The 17,740-nt window shown below is 40.7% G+C and overlaps 2 protein-coding genes across 3 annotated transcripts in view; both read right to left on the bottom strand.

Annotated features, from left to right (window-relative positions):
• LOC137277953 (uncharacterized) overlaps positions 1 to 17,468 on the bottom strand; it is a 182,576-nt gene extending 165,108 nt beyond the window's left edge. The window contains exon 1 of the mRNA XM_067809970.1: positions 17,459 to 17,468. The gene's annotated coding sequence lies outside the window, so the exon portion shown is untranslated. The remainder of the gene's footprint in view (positions 1 to 17,458) is intronic.
• Positions 1 to 17,740, bottom strand: part of LOC137277950 (uncharacterized protein DDB_G0284459-like) — a 156,385-nt gene that overhangs the window by 126,401 nt on the left and 12,244 nt on the right. The gene's annotated exons all lie outside the window — the stretch shown is intronic.

Here is a 17,740-nt window from a genome sequence, read left to right on the forward strand (position 1 = left end):
AAAGGCCAAGTGGTCATAGACAGTATACTCAGTAAGGACAAGCTCTCATTGAACCTTGCACCATTGGACCAAACGCGAATGGCGTATCTGCAACCGTTACCATGGCGACTGTGTATTTGTTTTGCGATGTGTCATTCTTCAAAAGAACCTGGATCCAGTGCCATGACTATACCCATCTATTTGAAACTTTGCAGTTTGGGAAACAAATACCCAGGCTTAATGCGTCTGCAACTGTGGTATCTCTTCTCCATCTTTCTCCATGTCGATTCCTGTTTTTGAGTTCTTGTATTAATTTCGCTGCACGCGAAGAACGTTCTTGTCTTTTAAACGAAATTTCAGTTTCCGAAACAGTTACAACTGTCGCTAAAGTACAACTCCAGTCTGTACAGCAACGGGAAATCACTGATTGCATACGAATGCAAAACCCTACACGACCCGCATGAAGCCGCAGAGACTTAGCTAATCTTGGCTGACCAAGATTTTCATCTGTACTGAACTCATGGGATACTGGGACAATACCATAAAGCGTTACGGCATTCGTAAGTCAATGATGTAGACTAGAGTTACGACAGGTCGTAACGTTACGAACGCTCTGTGAATAGGGACAAAGGCCTAGATTTTCGAAGCTCTCTTATCGCTAAGATAGTCGTAAGTCAATGTTAATGTATGACTATTGTAGAGCTAAGAGTGCTTCGAAAATCTAGGCCCAAGTGCTCCAGTCAATAGCGACGTAATCGTCAATCATTGGTATGTACTACAATATTACTCTCAGGAATACAAGGGTTTCAATGAATAAGAAATATAGAGAAGTGGATCCAGAATTTTTCCAAGGGGTGATGGTTGGGGGCTTCAGCTGGGTCGAATCCCCCACCTGTGCATAACATGAGTGGGTGAGTTTAGTTTTACGCCACAATCAGGAATATTCCAGTTATGTGGCGGTGGTTTGTAAATAACCGAGTCTGGACCAGGTAATCCAGTAATCAACAGCATGAACATCGAACTGCACAACTGGGAACCGATGCCATGAGTCAACCAAGTCAGCGACCTTGACCACCCGATCCCGTTAGTCACATCTTACGACAAGTATGGGCTACTGAAGATCAAGGCCTAGATTTTCGAAACCCTCTTAGCTCTCTAAGATCGTAAGTCGTAAGTGCTACCCATTAGCATTAATTTTTGACTATCTTAGCGCTAAGAGAGCTTCGAAAATATAAGCCTATTGTTTTGACCCGGATCTTCGCGGGTGTCAGCTATATCTGATACTACCGCACATTATCATCGGTAAACACTTGATTCTCAAGTTGTAAATGAGGTTGATTCATGTCAGTAATTTTCTTCATAATTGAAAGAACCCGCTGATCACAGTTAACGTTACACACTGTGAAGGTTATAAGCTGTCACGTTGCATTTATTGTTGTACAGACGGCATTTTACTCTGTACTTTGTGGCAAGAATAATCCCTACTATCTGACATTTAAAGAACATCGCAGTGCAGGCAATGCTAATATAAACTTGATGAGAGGAAGTTTCCCCAAAGCGTGACACGTTATTAGCAGCAACATGTTGAGAACAGGCTATAGTGCTCTCCTCACGACAGCTTGCGTTAAATAAGAAATAAACACCTAGCTGGATGCTCAGTACGAAGAACCCAATCATCACCACATGTTATAAAGATGTCCTAACTCCCAAGTCTGAGGTAGTTTTCATCCAAGTACCATCATCTGGGAGCACGCTGTGAGAGTTGGGCTCAATACGGTGGAACGTTTTGGCAGAGACCATATACCGATATATATATATATGGTCTCTGGTTTGGGGCATTAACCTAAATAAAACCACGTTGATTCGGTCAATATTTTGCACTGGTTGGATTTAAAGATAGGAAACATTTACATGTTCCTAATGAGATTGGCCAGTGAAACGTATTGGCATGGTTATTAGTTTGCACAGTTGGAGCTGAAAACAGGTCGTGGTCAGTATCAACCTTCTACTTTTATGTGTGATTGTCTCACCGCATGGCGTGAGTCACGTGACATGGCGTGAGTCATGTGACATGGTTTGTGTTATGGAATATGTTAAGTTAAAACCAGAGCATAACTAGTCGCGGTTATCAGTCGAAAACCATTCCGCAATGCATTTACAGACCCCCGCCATAAAGCTGGAATGTTTTTTCCATAATTTGTTTTTGTAGTTTTAATTGGTCATAGCCAAATGTTCCTGAATGCGACGTTAAAGAAAGAAAATAGTAAAAACCTCAACGACAAAAACATGTCAGGGGATCACTGAAACCAGTGATGACGTCCAGTTGTTCTTATTCGGTAGCAGTTTCAGTTTCTCTGTAACGCTTATCTAGTTTTTTTTCCCGAAGGGAGGGTCCCAGGCTTCTTAAATAATTAAACATCCTGACAACGCTTAATGGTGATGTTTAAGATATGAAGTTATAAATAAATATGCAATGAACATCAAAGAATATCGCCACAGAAAGGATCCCCGTGAAGATCCGGGTTTCAGCTGGTCTGCAGCCCCTTGCTTGTCCTAATTAAAGGCGACTAACGGGATAGGGTGGTCAGACTGGTGACTAGTGTGACGCATGCCACCGTATCGTAAATCGATGCTCATGATGTTGACCACTGGGTTGTCTGGTCTAGACATTATTTACAGACTGATATAGCTGAAATATTGCTGTGAGCGTTGCGCTAAACAACAAACAAATAAAATGCAGGAAGCAAGTAATTTGCCGAGCTGGAAAGCGCTGATAATCATACGCAGACATTGTTATAGGTGACCGGGTAAGAAAATGTATAGTATTACATATGCACTCACGCATGTGTTCACCTGGAAGTAAATGGGTACCAGATAGGTATTAATGTGACTATTGTAGCGTCTTGGCAGCATGGATTGTGTTACCCCAAGGTAGTCGAGAAGGAAACAAAACGATCCATTAATCGTGACCATTGTATTGAACTAACAGAGCGGGTCCATATGAAGTCTTTTTAACAACATCCAAGGTTATCTGTGTACTAATGAACCCATAATTCAACAACAACAACAACAACAACAGTAATAATAATAACAATAATGATGAGCAGTGTGAACAACGATTTACATGTAAAATTAATCTCAGTGGAGACCAAACTGACTACATTGTGTTTTTTAACAGTGACTGAGTCAGTGGAGAAGCATCTCGCAGATGCCTAGGAGTTTGAAAACAAGTTTGTGCACTTCACACCCAGCGAACCTGACGTAAATGCTCCACAAAAAACAAATAACTTTAGTTCTCGTCAGAGTTAAGTATTCAAGAGCGGGCATGTGGATGTTATAGCGTGTAAATCAGTTTGACTTACATAAACGTCATGTTTATGTTAATGATATAGAATGGATGGGACAGTACAATTGGGTCTTGATCGTCGTTTCAAGTTTATGATAACGTAAACGATTAAACTCGATATTTTCTGATTTTCCCAGTGCACCTATAAACTGAACACTAAAATCGTCCGATATGCAATAAAACAATGGGATACGAAGCCAAACATTATCCATCCTCAGGTATGTATGATCAGTGGGGTAGCCTGGTGGTTAAAGTGTTCGCTCGTCTTTATATTGCTAACTTCAGCGTAAAACTAAACTCACTTACTCTTTTGTCTTTAACCCCAACGTTATATGACATCTGCCTGTTCATCATCTGGACAAATCCAGTGGTTAATATTACGAGCACAAGTCCACCGTCGGTGTGATGATAGTCAATCAACCACTTCAGCCGACCACTAGAACCGATTTAGACGCCATTCACATTTGCAAAATCAATTGAAACAGTCTTATGCCAGCAGCCCAAGGTATTCCAGAAAGGTATTCCGATAACCCTTGTACCATCTGAAAACAGTTTGTCTTGCCCTCTTCTCCTAATACCTGTTTGATCCTGGCCACATGTTTAGTCATTGATACAGACACGTCGGTCTGTCCGGTATGTTTCTGGCAGTATCTCAGTGGGCCAACCGTATGCCTGACCTTGACCTATGCGTAACGTTGGGAGCGTTTGGTTTGTGTTCAGTTTGTCCTGGTTTGCTTGGAGCTGTTCAGCCTCTGAATCCCCATCATATAGGGGTGAGTGATTTAGTTTTACGCCTGTTTTAACATTATTCCCACAATCACGTCGAGGGACACAAGAAATGGGCTTCACACATTGTATCCATGTGGGGAATCGAACCAGGGTCTTTGGCGTGACGAACGGACGCTTTCACCACTACCCCACCGCCCAGGAAGTGGTTTGGATGGTTTGAGTTAGCATTGCAGGTAGTTTTCACTGAAATATGACACACATCTCTTGTTGATTGTTGAGAGGAGAGACTGTTCCGCCGTGAAAGGTCTGTGTGTATGGAGTGAAAAAAACAAAGCAGTAAATGAAGAGAACGCTACCCTTAAGCCCTCTCATGTTGGTCAAGCCCCGATAATGATCTACACAATCATACTCATGTGTTTCGAGCGGTGTTTTTGTAGCTTTTGACCCGCTAATTGCCATCAATCATAATGGCTGAAATCTCTGTTATTTTGATTACCCATAAGGCAGCTGTCAAGCTGTTGTCAAACCATCGCCGTTGGCTGGCTGGAACTAGGGATCTACCTAGGTGAACTGGTTCCCCTGCTGATAAGCGCAGGTAGCGATGTACCGAATAGCAAGTGGCAATGCTGTTCTCACTCCCATTTCCTAGAGAGTTTAGCCTTAATGAATTTCACACACTTATTCTCTCTTAATTTCATATCCGTCTAATTCATAAGAAAATAATAACCAGTTGTGATGATATTCCGAAAGATACACAAAATTTAGTTCGTTGTAACCACAACTCGTAATAACCATAGTTCGACAAACCATGAAATAAGTGGCCGTTACCAAACAACTCAGTTCGTTACATTCGTAGTAAACGTGTATGGTTTACGTTATGTGAATTAAACAGACATAAACCATAGTTCGTTATACGCATTTCGACTAAACTATGAAATATCTGGACTTTGCCAAACAACCTAGTTCGTTTCATCCGTTTTACGAGTGTTCGTTATAAAAGTAGTTTACATTATCTGAAATACTTTACTCGATTTCAGCTGCCAGCTGAGGCACTCTAGACTAGCTCACTCATTCTTCACAATATACTTTTTTGATATAATTTCTTTATAGGGTCAGGGTACGTGCACGAGTGTCTATGTTAATAACCAGTAGATCAGTTTATAATTTATGAAAGATATAAATATCCTCCTAACAGACTAACGTCCGTAGAGGCTGTACGGTCCACATATCTAGACTTGCCTCTTTATATAGGGCAGGATTACACAAGCTTCATGTGCTAAGCATTCAGCCCTTGAACAAGGCGAAGGCCTAGTGGACAAACTCTAATGGTTAGACTTTCACAAGTCTCTAATCTAATTATTGATAGTTTACATGATACATTCTAAGAGCAATATAAATAAAAAGAATGGCGTCAGTTATCAAGATTTGTCTATAGAATGTCAATACATCCATGTACTTAACATTCAGCACAGCCGTAGCCTGAGTAAGTTTAGTTTTACGTGGCTTTTAGCAATATTCCAGTAATATCACGGCCGGGGACACCAGACATGGGATTCACACATTGTACACATGTAGGGAATCGAACCTGCGTCTTCGGCGTGACCAGTCAACACTATAACCAGAGGGCTACTCCATCTACCCGTATATCCTTGGAACTAGGCATGCTGTGACGTCACATGCAAACTGAGTAAAACATAATGTGAGATTATATGTGAAAGCAAATTCACCAGACCCAACTCTCTAGCATTAGGGAAATAAAACACAACAATTATTATGGCTCTGTATGTTGCTTAGATACCAACTGTACCGCTCGTTATGAACTAAAATAATAACACCTGCAAGATAGTGGGATCCGGAAAAGCAATGATTCAACAGCTGATAAATTAAACATCAAAAGAAGTCATATATATATTCCCGGAACACCTTAAGTTAGTGCAGCGCAATTCGAGATAAAACTGTTCCGTCAAACTCTCTGTCCGAGAAAACATAACTCTAGATGCATCACATAATAAACGTATTTAAAGATGGCCGCTGCACAGCGCCCTCAGACGTCACAAGCTCCTGACAGCGCCGACTGATGTTGTGAGTAAACAACTCCTTGTTTACGAAGATATCCGACAGTTCGGCATTAATTTCTTGCCACTTTGTATCATTACACGCGGTTTTATTCCATACTTCGCTTAGCAGGCAAAATCTAATGAAGCGATTAAATGGGAATAGATCTTCAACTGGAAATAAATTTGCTTAGCAACGAATGACATCAATATGGTTCTAATTTAACTGTAAACTTACAGTTTCGTGAGCTAACCTATTTGAGGTCGCGGCAATGGCATAGTTTATTGGTTCCTCGAAAAAACATGAGATAAAAACGAGTTTGAATCATGCTATGAGATGTCACTATTGCTCATTCATTTTAAGGTGTAATGACAGTTTACATCATTCGTTAACTTGGGACTGACCGCTCGTGAGAGAGAGAGAGAGAGAGAGAGAGAGAGAGAGAGAGAGAGAGAGAGAGAGAGAGAGAGAGAGAGAGAGAGAGAGAGAGAGAGAGAGAGAGAGAGAGAGAGAGAGAGAGAGAGAGAGAGAGAGTTAATTGTTGGTCAAGAATTTCAAGACATTAAATGCTCTGTGCTGAAATGCTCCACCAAAGTATTAATTTTACTTTACTTTAAAGGTGTGTACATATCGGCTCGCACTGGATTTTTCATTCTTAGATCGAGACTACCATCTCATCCTATCGGGTACCCATCTGCTACGTTTTTGAACAAGTTTGCTACTATACTTCATGTGCTTCAGTTTGGCATAGACCAAACTCAACAAATCACAGTAATCAATTCTAGCGACCGAACGCGAAACCCATCAAACCACGCTCTGTGACCATGACCAGGCGTAAGGTTCTTGTTTAGGAAAGCCTTATGAGCATTTGCTGATCACATAAAAAAACAAAAAAAAAAACAAAAACAAACAAAACCCACTAGGACAAAAGTGCAAGCTCATCATCTGTGAAGTTGTGATAAAACAGTTATATCGGACATCAACGTCAATCAACGTCAAACTCTCTCGCGTAGTCTCATTGAGCAATGAAGTCGAAAACGCATATACTCAGAAAATATAATATAAAGTTCCCAAGGTACATGAATAACCTGATCTAGAGGAATGTCTTGCATTAGCGGAAGGGCTGAGCGGATGGGAAACTAACATGGGCCTGTGACTCTCAGACAGACTATCTAAAATCAGAATATGAAGCAACTCCCTCCCTCCCCTACCTTCCGCCCCCAACGTCCTGTTGTAATTCCTTATGTCAACCAGATAACGTCTATTTCCTTTTAGACAATGCTCATAAAATAGGAACTCGCCATTTTGTCTCCAACATGTTCTTCTCCTGGAGTTATCTGTCGTGTTCAATTTTGTATTCCCATTGTTCGTTTGGGAGTGCTTAGATTTCGACATTTCGCAAGAACTTCAGCGCCATCTATGAGGTTTTAATAACCAGGTCGTCAACATTTGGGCAATACCGGCAATATAAGTTGGACGTGCTTCAGAAATGTGTCGACTGTGTGTCTCGAAATGGACAGAATTATTACACAGAAGAATTTTCTTAATAACACAATTAATATTATTTCAGAAAATAAATGTTCCTATGCTTTACATGACACCAACATGAATGCATGATACTGAAGAGGGCGGTGTTACTTGTACGAACATCTCTCACAGCTCAACAAACATTCAGTGAAGTGAAGATCCGGGTTAGAACTGATCTTCAGCAACCCATGCTTGTCGTATGAGGGGACTAACGGGATTGTGTGCTCATCCTCGTTGACAGATGTCATAGTATATCAGTTGCGAAGATCGATGCTCATGGAGTTGATCACTAGATTGTACGATCAAATTTTGAGCATTTGCAGAACGACGAAAACAACAACCCCACAAACAAAATTCACAATTATACCTACCAAATTTGTATTGTGAACACGAACATACATACATACATACGTTTGTGTGTGTATATGTGTGTCTGTATATGTGTATGCGTCTGTCTGTATATATGTGTTCCTGTGTGTATTCTCCTGTGTAAACACCATCCACTCCCTCACTAACTCACTAAACGGAAACGTAAAAACGCTTTATTCATCTGAAAACAAAAACAAATCTTTCAAAATGGCTTACTACTGAAGAACCTGAAACATTAAAAGCCTAAGCTGTGGGATCAAAGCCGAAGTAATGGATGTTACATTCAGACAACGTGGGCTAAGAAACTGTGATCCAAACTTGCTCGTGGAACGACATGCAGTATGCAGTGGCTGAATGTAACGGAAGGACAGAAAAGGCTTGGCATCACCACGTTAAACAAGAGACAGTGTCTGTCAGTACTGCTCTCAGTAATATAGATGCTAAATTAAATGTAGATGATGGATGAGCGAGGTTCAGTTCAGAGGTTCTCCAGGAACGTGTGGCGCTATAGTCTGATAGTGTCCAGATCGTTGTGGGACTGGCAGTTTAGGAACCACCCCACCGTCGAGGTAAATTGAAAGGAGATGGGAGGTTCAGAATCTGAACCCCAGGAGATCTAGACTTGCTTCCTTTAGGGCTCTAGCATTGCAGGAAGGTCCTCGATGGGGACATAATGTGGCTCAGGGACAGACAGGTCATTTCATGGTCTCCTTTCACGAAGCAGCCTTTACTGAGGTTAACCTCCCATTCTTTGACATTGCACTAAGGTTACCTCAGTGATGAAGGATCACCATTGTCCTTTGTGAAAGGAGGCCCAGATAGTTTACAGGTTGGTGTGTTTACTTGTCACACACATATGTGTTCAACAGACTGACTTTACAGACAGATGCTAGATAGTTCCGATAGTGGTCAGCGCTGTGACCGTTCACGCACAGTGTTCTGGTGAGTTCGATACCCTGATATAACGAGCCTGTTCATGCTGTGTATCCAGGGCAAATCTCGCTGTGTCTCCCTGTTGGGTAAGGGCGTACGTAGCATTGTAGTACAAGAATTGGCTCGTTAGCCACAGACTGGGTTCTATTACCTACATGGCACCGAGTGGGAAAGCTGTTTCTGGTGTTCTCGACCCTTGAAGATCCGGGTTAGAATATTGGCCTCCAGTAGCCCATGCTTGTCGTAAGAGGCGACTAACAGGATCAGGTGGTCTGGCTCGCAGACTCGGTTGAGACGCCATTGGTTTTCCATTTGCGCAGATCGATGCACATTGTGTTCATCACTGGATTGTCTGGTCCAGAGTCGATTATTTTCAGACCGCCGCGATATAGTTGGAATATTGCAGAGTGCGGCGTAAAACTAAATTCCCTCGCTCACTGATCTTAGTATCCATGTTTTGTATACACAGCGTCTAAACTTAGACTGAACTGTCTGTTTTGGCTGTTTTCTTTGCAAGGGTATATATATACATATTGAAAGAAGTATTAGTGCACTGAGGGTAAGACTTGATTGATGGTGTTGAACAGCACGCAATTCAAGAGAGTCATCAATATCTGTCTGCTCACTTTGACGTTCTCTGTCTCGATATTGCTGGATTATGCTACTCACTCTATCATTCTCCAACATGCCAGATGGGCTTCATATTCCTAACCCAACAAACCATCCCCAACCAAATCCAACATTTAATTTTAAAGTTTCAATTTACAGTATGCAAATTTAGGTTATGGGATGCTCCTACGTCTTGTTCCGGATGTTTTCCATCCATCCCTAAACACTTCACCACTCACCAGTGATCTGAAATACATTCATCTGCTTTGGACTTTCTTTGGCAAATTTGCTTAAACCTACTTCTCCGATATTTAGAGATAATTGATCGATATTTAGTGAACGATTATCGATCTCAATGACCTATAACCAGTTATTTTCAGCAAATAAAATGCAAATTGAAAAATTGTGAAATTCGACAAACCGAGGTTCAGTATGTCAAGCATTTTGCCTTGTCATGTCAAGCATTTTGCCTTGACATACGGCAGTATGAGACTGTCATGTAAGTAATACTGTGTGTGATAATTAGTCCCTCATCCTAACACCTTCATCCGATCATACTGACTATCACCGTAGGCCATTTTCTTTCATGCAGGAGGATCTATTCATAGATGCTCATTTTCTGAAAATCAATGACTGAATGATTCAAGACTAAGAACTCCCCCAAACCGCCAACGTATAAGCGACATTGTTCAAACTTATAAATTGTTGCGTGCGTTTTAGCAACTTTTCCAAGGGAAATCAATACGAGGCACAAAACGGAGACAGGGTCCCTCAGTAAAGATTGAGTTTATGGGTGGAACAAGTCATTGGAGGGTTTTGTGAATTAATACCGACTCCTTCAGAGGAGACGGGGGATGGGGTTCAGCATTGGAATGATAGCGTGGCTTGGAGATGAAAGACCGTTTGTTGACAAGGGATGATCTAACACTCACGGGGGACAATTTATGACGTCGCGAGTAGACAAAGTTAAATCGCTTGTATCTTGCATCATGAATTACAACGATTTCAGAACACGGTAATTCCCTTGAAAATTCCAGTTTTCCCGGAACCGCCGATAAAATTTGCCCCTTTAGCATGCCGTCGAGAGTTGATATGAAATTAATCAAATTTGTTATCCCATCGATGGCAACTTTAGGTGTCCGGGAATGTTGTAATATCATCATTTAAAATGAGGTTTTGAATGATGAGAGATGTGTATGTTCAGTGTGACAAGTATATTGTCTTGAGTATAAAGAAAGTGCAAGCGGCATAACGGACATTGTCCTCGCAACAAAATGAGTGTTAGCAGCGCTTTCAACAGTACTACAAATATTACAGGAAACCTCGATTGTGGATCTTATGCGCGAACACTTGGCGAAAATATAGACTAACAATAAGTGCCTGAAATGAACATATTTTACAGAAAAAATATCCACAGTAAAAAATAAAAATGAGTAAAATGGAGCCCTAAGATTTTCTTCATTTCCCGAAGCTCTGGAAATCTAGACTTACCACATTTTTCAGCCATGCATGGGCTGTCTGGGATATATTTGCTTCTGTGTGACAGGAAGAGGAAGTCAACAAGCACGGATATTACACCAACAGCCAAGAACTATTATCGAGGCAAATTCGGGCTTCGAACCCATGACCACAGTAACTTGCATTCATAAGGGGCGCACATCTGCACTGTAAGGTGAAGATTGACTACTATACGCCCCTGCCCCTGTCACAAACACATATATTAAATATAACATTTTTGGAGTAAATGTATCATTCCCAAAAGAAAACAATATTACATAACCATGTACTGTAGATGAAGGCATAACGCCAATATCTTCCAGATGTGCACGTCACCTATGACCTCTGGTATGGACAAAACGTGGATTATAAACGGGGCGAAAGTAGGATTCGGACCAACACTTCCATTGCACGTTGGCGCATCCTCTTCGCAATTCTGAACAATTCTTCATGATAACAAATATACATTTTGGATGAAGCGAATCTGTACATTTAGCAAAAGCCAGTTTGAAAAGTTGACCAGCTGAATCGAGTGAGTGAGCGAGTCGGGTTTTACGTCACTTCCGGCATCATACCACCAGACAGCAGGAATGTGCTCCATACATTGAACCCATATGGGAACTGAACCCGAGGTTTAAGCGTAGCGATGGAACGCCTTAACCACTCGCCTAATCCCCAACTCCTGACCAGCTGGTCCCAAACAACATACATGTATGATAGATAAGAGATTATCTCTATTTAGCTACATATATGTATTTCGTAAGAGACGAATGAAAGAGTCCGTGGTTATGGTGTTCATTGCTTGTCACAGCACGTCGGTGACGCAGAAAGATGTTCTGTCTGTCAGTCACTATGATGTGTCTGAACTTGATAGCTTACAAGACGTCATCATACCTGTCAAAAATGATATACATTGAATGTCATATTTGATGAAACGGGCATTCAATGTTGATTTGGATTTCGATACAGATTCTTGTATAGTTGTCAAGCAAGTGTAGATATGATATAATTTTAATGTTTCCGCGACATTTCATATTTTTTTTTGTTTTCAAATCTAGTTTTCAAGAAAGTTATTTTTTGCGTGACAGTTCAGCTGCAATGTGGTTGAGAGGTTATTTAACAAAATCAGTTGTGTTCCGTCTCGTAGTCAACAATGTTTTGTTGTACATTCGCGCTGTGCTGGTAAACGATACGTGGCTGAATGCACGTACAAATACATCATGTCTGCTTGCACGTGCTGACACACTTAGTTTGACCGGACAGTGTTTATTTCAGAGCTAGTTTAGATTACGATTCCCCACGCTGCTCAAAGACAATGGTTAATTAAGTAGAACAGGTGAGCTTGGTTCTAACATACCTCAAGCTGGAGTTACTCGTACAGGTCTCCCTCCAAGACAGATGCCAAGACTAATGACTTGTTTTTTTGTATCCTTCCGTGTTTTTTATGCAACTATTAACATGGGGAAAACGCACAATGTTTTAGAATATTTTATGACAGTATTACTTATAGATGATTGTGAAATGTGGGACAAGTGAGATATACGAAATATGATGACATCTACGTCAAACATAAGCAACTGATTTACACAGTTATAGTAACAAAGAAACAACATCTTAACATTTATAAATAATCATTCAATTTCGTTCACTTTATGCAAATTATTTTCAAAACTTAAAATTTGAAATTTGGGTAAAAGTTCCACTTAAATTTTAACAAATGTAATTTTTTTCTGATTGAAGTCCGTTTGTGCACAAAGATCTCATTTCCCGACAGTTTGCAGGCTCTCCTGTGGGCGTTTAAAACTGAACTATTCAGTGGATTTATTTAAGCACCGTCCTTCCGAAAACATCATTTGTAAACATGAGGAGACAATTGCTATGAATGATGTTTTTTTCAAAAAAGGAGTCTTTTTCAACGACTCCATTGTGTTTTGTGGAGCTGTAGCCTGCAAACATTATTTGTTGTCTATGTATAAGTTTACAACGTATCCTATTCACGCCAACGCAGCATTCTTTACGCACCTGTTGTACCTTTCACGAGCAATATACATGAGTTGAAATAGACAGCAGACAGATATTGATGACTCTCTTGAATAGTGTACTGCTAAACACCATCAATCAAGTCTTACCCTCAGTGCACTAATACTTCTTTCAATATATATACCCTTACAAAGAAAACGGCCCAAACGGACAGGTCAGTCTAAGTTTAGACGCTGTGTACAACATATGCATACTGAGATCAGTGAGCGAGGGAGTTAAGTTTTAGGCCGCACTCTGCAATATTCCAACTATATCGCGGCGGTTTGTAAATAATCGAATCTGGACCAGACAATCCAGTGATTAAGAGCATGAACATAGATCTACGCAATGGGGATAAAATGACATGTATCAACCAAAAGATCCCGTTAGTCGCCGAGATATGAAAAGGAAATTTATCAGCGTTTTGATTTACCTGTTAGAAAGTCAAGGGTCATACAACAGAGAAACCTCACCAGTCCGGACCCAATTCATCTATCCTACTCTTTCTGTTACGAACACCTTCATCTGTACGAAGAGACATTACTCCTAAAACGTCATCCAATAATCAGGTAAACTGTTAATCCGGGCGTTTTCAGAATGAACGCTACTGTTCGGATACGTAAGGTTTCACTATGTTGGATTCCATATTGTTTCACCATGTACTTAATCCGCTCAAAAGGCAATCGTGAGCTATAAGTTTAAAGTTCATTCATGAAGGGCTCTGGTCAGTTGTGTAATACTTACATAAATGGGCGCGTCAGTAAGTTTTGGGTTGGTTGGTTGTTAAACACTGCACTCAGCAATATTCCCACTACATAGTGGACCGGTACACATGTGTAACTTTTTAATATGTAATACTAGCCCTGATCAGCTACTGATACTCTACTTGATTGCGTCTGTTGGGTATAGTGAAACTCCGCAAATCCGTGAAATCGCCCTTTCTTTTGTCCATCTAGATTAAACATGTCAGTATTTCGGTAGATAATTATTATGTTCAGTCAGCTAGTGCATGTTCTTGATATCAACCACTGTAAAACATAATCAGAGTTAAAGTGGGATTCGAACCAACTACCAACAGAGCCCGGTGCGTCTCATGCCTGTCCTGTGGAACATTAAAACAGTTGATCTGTGTGATACATTGTATATATTTAAGAATTGGTCCTTAAATAAAATTACGGATTTGTCAGAATGTGGGAATAAAGGGAGGCCGGTTTACAGAGATTTGTGAAAAGAACTATGCAATACATGAAGGGTCGGTCCATGCAGTGCACTACAGACACAAAAATAGCATCTTAGATATCTAAAACTCTCAGTCCTTTCGTGCGACAATTGAATTTTTCAAATTCAATTTGAAACCTCTTAACCCGTGCCTCGAACAGGGAGCCAAGTCGTCGTGTTTCCACGATATAATCTATCGCATTCGTTTATATGCTAAATGGCAATGTCATGGCGAGACGTGTATCTATTTTAGACTGAATTACGAAAAAAACCTGATGAACTTAGATGACGCCAGCATTTGTTTTAATTCTGGTTGAGCTTTCAATATGTCCTCGAAAAAGATATATCTTGATGTAACAGCTCAGAGCGCTCGCTATTTCAACTAATGTCATCTGTATCTTGCACGTGCGTCTTCGCCTTTAATTAAGGGGGCGGGGAGTGCGATGTAGTGAGGGTGTTGTTCGTTGATGAGGGGTACCTGGAGCCTGCTTCTTAGTGATGTTATTTCGCAGGTGAGTCACAAGCACTCGCTGTTATATTCCGATATCACTATCAACCGAGTTCAATCATTTGGCAGGGTGGTGTTTTGGGCTTTTACATCGCTCAGAGACACGACGTCAAAACGTTTGTGATCACATCTATGTCACATGCACAAACCAGTGGCCGATTGTATAAAGTAGCGTCATTTCGGCCTCATCTCAATAGGGTTATCATCAGTGTATCTCGGACATGGTAAACCTGTATTTTAACTGTAGTTGGAAATATATCTGGTCATACATATGTTAAACGACCATACTGTGGACATGTATTGTCTGTCATGCAGACCCTAAAGTAAATATATCCACGAAAGTCCAGTTTAGCCGCAAGTCTAGAAAATGTGGCAAGTCTAGGTTTCCACAGCTTCAAAAATCTCATTGCTCCTTTTCGTTATATTATATTTTTCTTGAATATGAGCTTTTTCTGTAAAATATGTTTATTTCAGACATTAGTTGTCAGTCTATGCAAGCGTAGAGACATTGTCTGACGCTTTCATTCAAAATGAACTGAATGAGCGGGCTTTTACGCTACTTTTAACGCTAGAAAGTGGCGACTTTTGTAACAATGATTCTTTCAACAACCGCTTTTCTCGCCGTGAATAGCTGCCAAACTGCTTAAGAAATACTCACTCAAGAGCCTTTCGAAATAACTACATTACAGACAAAATGTATGGGAACAACCTGAAATCTACTCTAAGATATATGCAACTTTTGCATAATGGGTCCTTTGAACGACCTGTTAGAACTTGCAGCGATGTAACTGACACTGTATTCGTTGACTTTGAGTGAAATGAAACAGTCTCAAAAACAACGAAACACAAGTGTGCTGAAGCACACCAACACCATGTTTGATTCAAACGCCTCAAAACAACAGACGGCTGTATTTAACTCAGAGTATAAATCACCTCGCCACGTTTTAGTCTGTACGTCACTATCAAATTCTAGGGTGTTCCCATACTTTTTGTGTGTAGTATATATACATTCACATGGATTTATCAGAAAACAATGATCTATTTGGTGAAAGGGTTTTCATTTTAAGATTAAATCACGGTTTCTGGATAGCCATATACACGTATTAGCAGAAAAAGACGACTCAATAAAACAGTTAACTTAAATACATCAGGGAAACGTTTTCTAAATATAAACAAAGCGTGGCATGAATAAAATCTGCTGCAAGAAGCGCGTGATATCACTTTAACATCCCGTTAAGTATCCTTGAAATATACGTTTTTGTAAAAGAATATTCTTGAAACAGAGACGTAGTCTTTGTACAAAAATACGTAAGAGAGTGAGAGTGAGAGTGAGTCAGACTCTGATTTCACGCCGCTTGTATCAATATTCCAACAATATCACCGCGAAGGACACCAGAACTGGGTCTCAATGTATCCTTGTAGGGAATCGAACCCGGGTCTTCGGTGATACGAGCGAACGCTTTAACCACTGATCTATTCCACTGTCCAAACATACGCAAGAGCGTAACGGCTGTGTTTCCAGTACTAACTGCATTGTATTACGGCATGGTTACTAACAAGTATTTTTCCTTTACTACAGACTGGCATTATAAACATGAGCGCTGAATGACGGTGCATCAAGTACTAATTACAACCACTGCCTATATGGTCACTATAAATGGACACACACGTTTAACTACATGACGTAAAGCGTCACGACAGTGTTCCCAGGACAAACAGGCCCCTTTAACAGGCCTGCACGGTTAACTATATGCGGGCACCAGGCTTCAAACACACCAATGCAAAACTAATACATGTGTCTAACAGACATCCACAACAAGGCAAGCACGCTGTTCTTCCCATCTGTTTATTTCATCTAATTAATTCCCTCCCGGCGTCAGTCATGGAGATAACCATATGCTGGATTCAACACGTGGTCTCTCACAGCGTGGGGATTCGATCTTTGGTCATTATTGTCTTAACGTGGTTCAGCTGTGGTGGCACGGCACGACTACGTGACTGGACGTGACAGGACGAGACTGGACGAGACTGAAGGCCTAGTAGGACCACAACACTTTGATTACATTTTAGACATACAGAAAAGGGATTCATTTAGTTTATAGATTTTGTGTAATGTTTCAGATTAATAATTTTAAACAGAGACGATACACAGGTATATGGTCTCTGATTAAAAGTAGTGAGTGAATATTGGTTAACGCCGCAACAGCAATTATTACACTTAAATGATTATATTGAAATAAACGAGCAGAGGCACTATAGTGATAAACCCAGGGGTTTTGTAGGACTTGTTGTCTTGTAAGTGAAAGCGACCAAACCCTTTTCACATCCACATGGAATATTATTCAAAGAGTAGAGTCTACTGATTTCGCCAGTATCGTGAGAAAGTGTTCGTTCAGTCGTTACAATACCAGACCTTAGTCACCCGTCACAAACACATGCAAAGTCTAGTTAATCATACAACTGCAAATATTACAAGAACGTGCTATCCACACCAAGACATTCAAGCGGACACATTTTTTGCCTCTAAAAATCAAATACCATCCATATATCAATCAAAACACGTTTTGAAAGCTTTACTAGTGGGTCGAAAATGTATAATTGTCAATTTAATCATTTCTTTTATTGCTATGCGATCTGAGTACACCTTTATGGAAGGTCATGTTTCTTACACTCCCACTGGCCTCGTGCTAATCTCCACCCCGCGAAGGTACGTGGTCGAATACGCCTTCAGCAAAAAAAATGCTTACCATAAAGGGCGACTATGCTTGTCGTAAGAGGTGACTAACGGGATCGGTCTGGCTCGCTGACATGGTTGACACATGCCATCGGTTCCCAATTGTGCTGATAGACGCTCATGCTATTGATCACTGGAATGTCTGGTCCAGACTCGATTATTTTCAGACCGCCATATGGCTGGAATATTGCCGAGTGCGGCGTAAGAAACTCTTCAA

This window comes from Haliotis asinina, chromosome 3 (genome assembly GCF_037392515.1).
Source record: "Haliotis asinina isolate JCU_RB_2024 chromosome 3, JCU_Hal_asi_v2, whole genome shotgun sequence".
NCBI classification, from domain to species: domain Eukaryota; kingdom Metazoa; phylum Mollusca; class Gastropoda; order Lepetellida; family Haliotidae; genus Haliotis; species Haliotis asinina.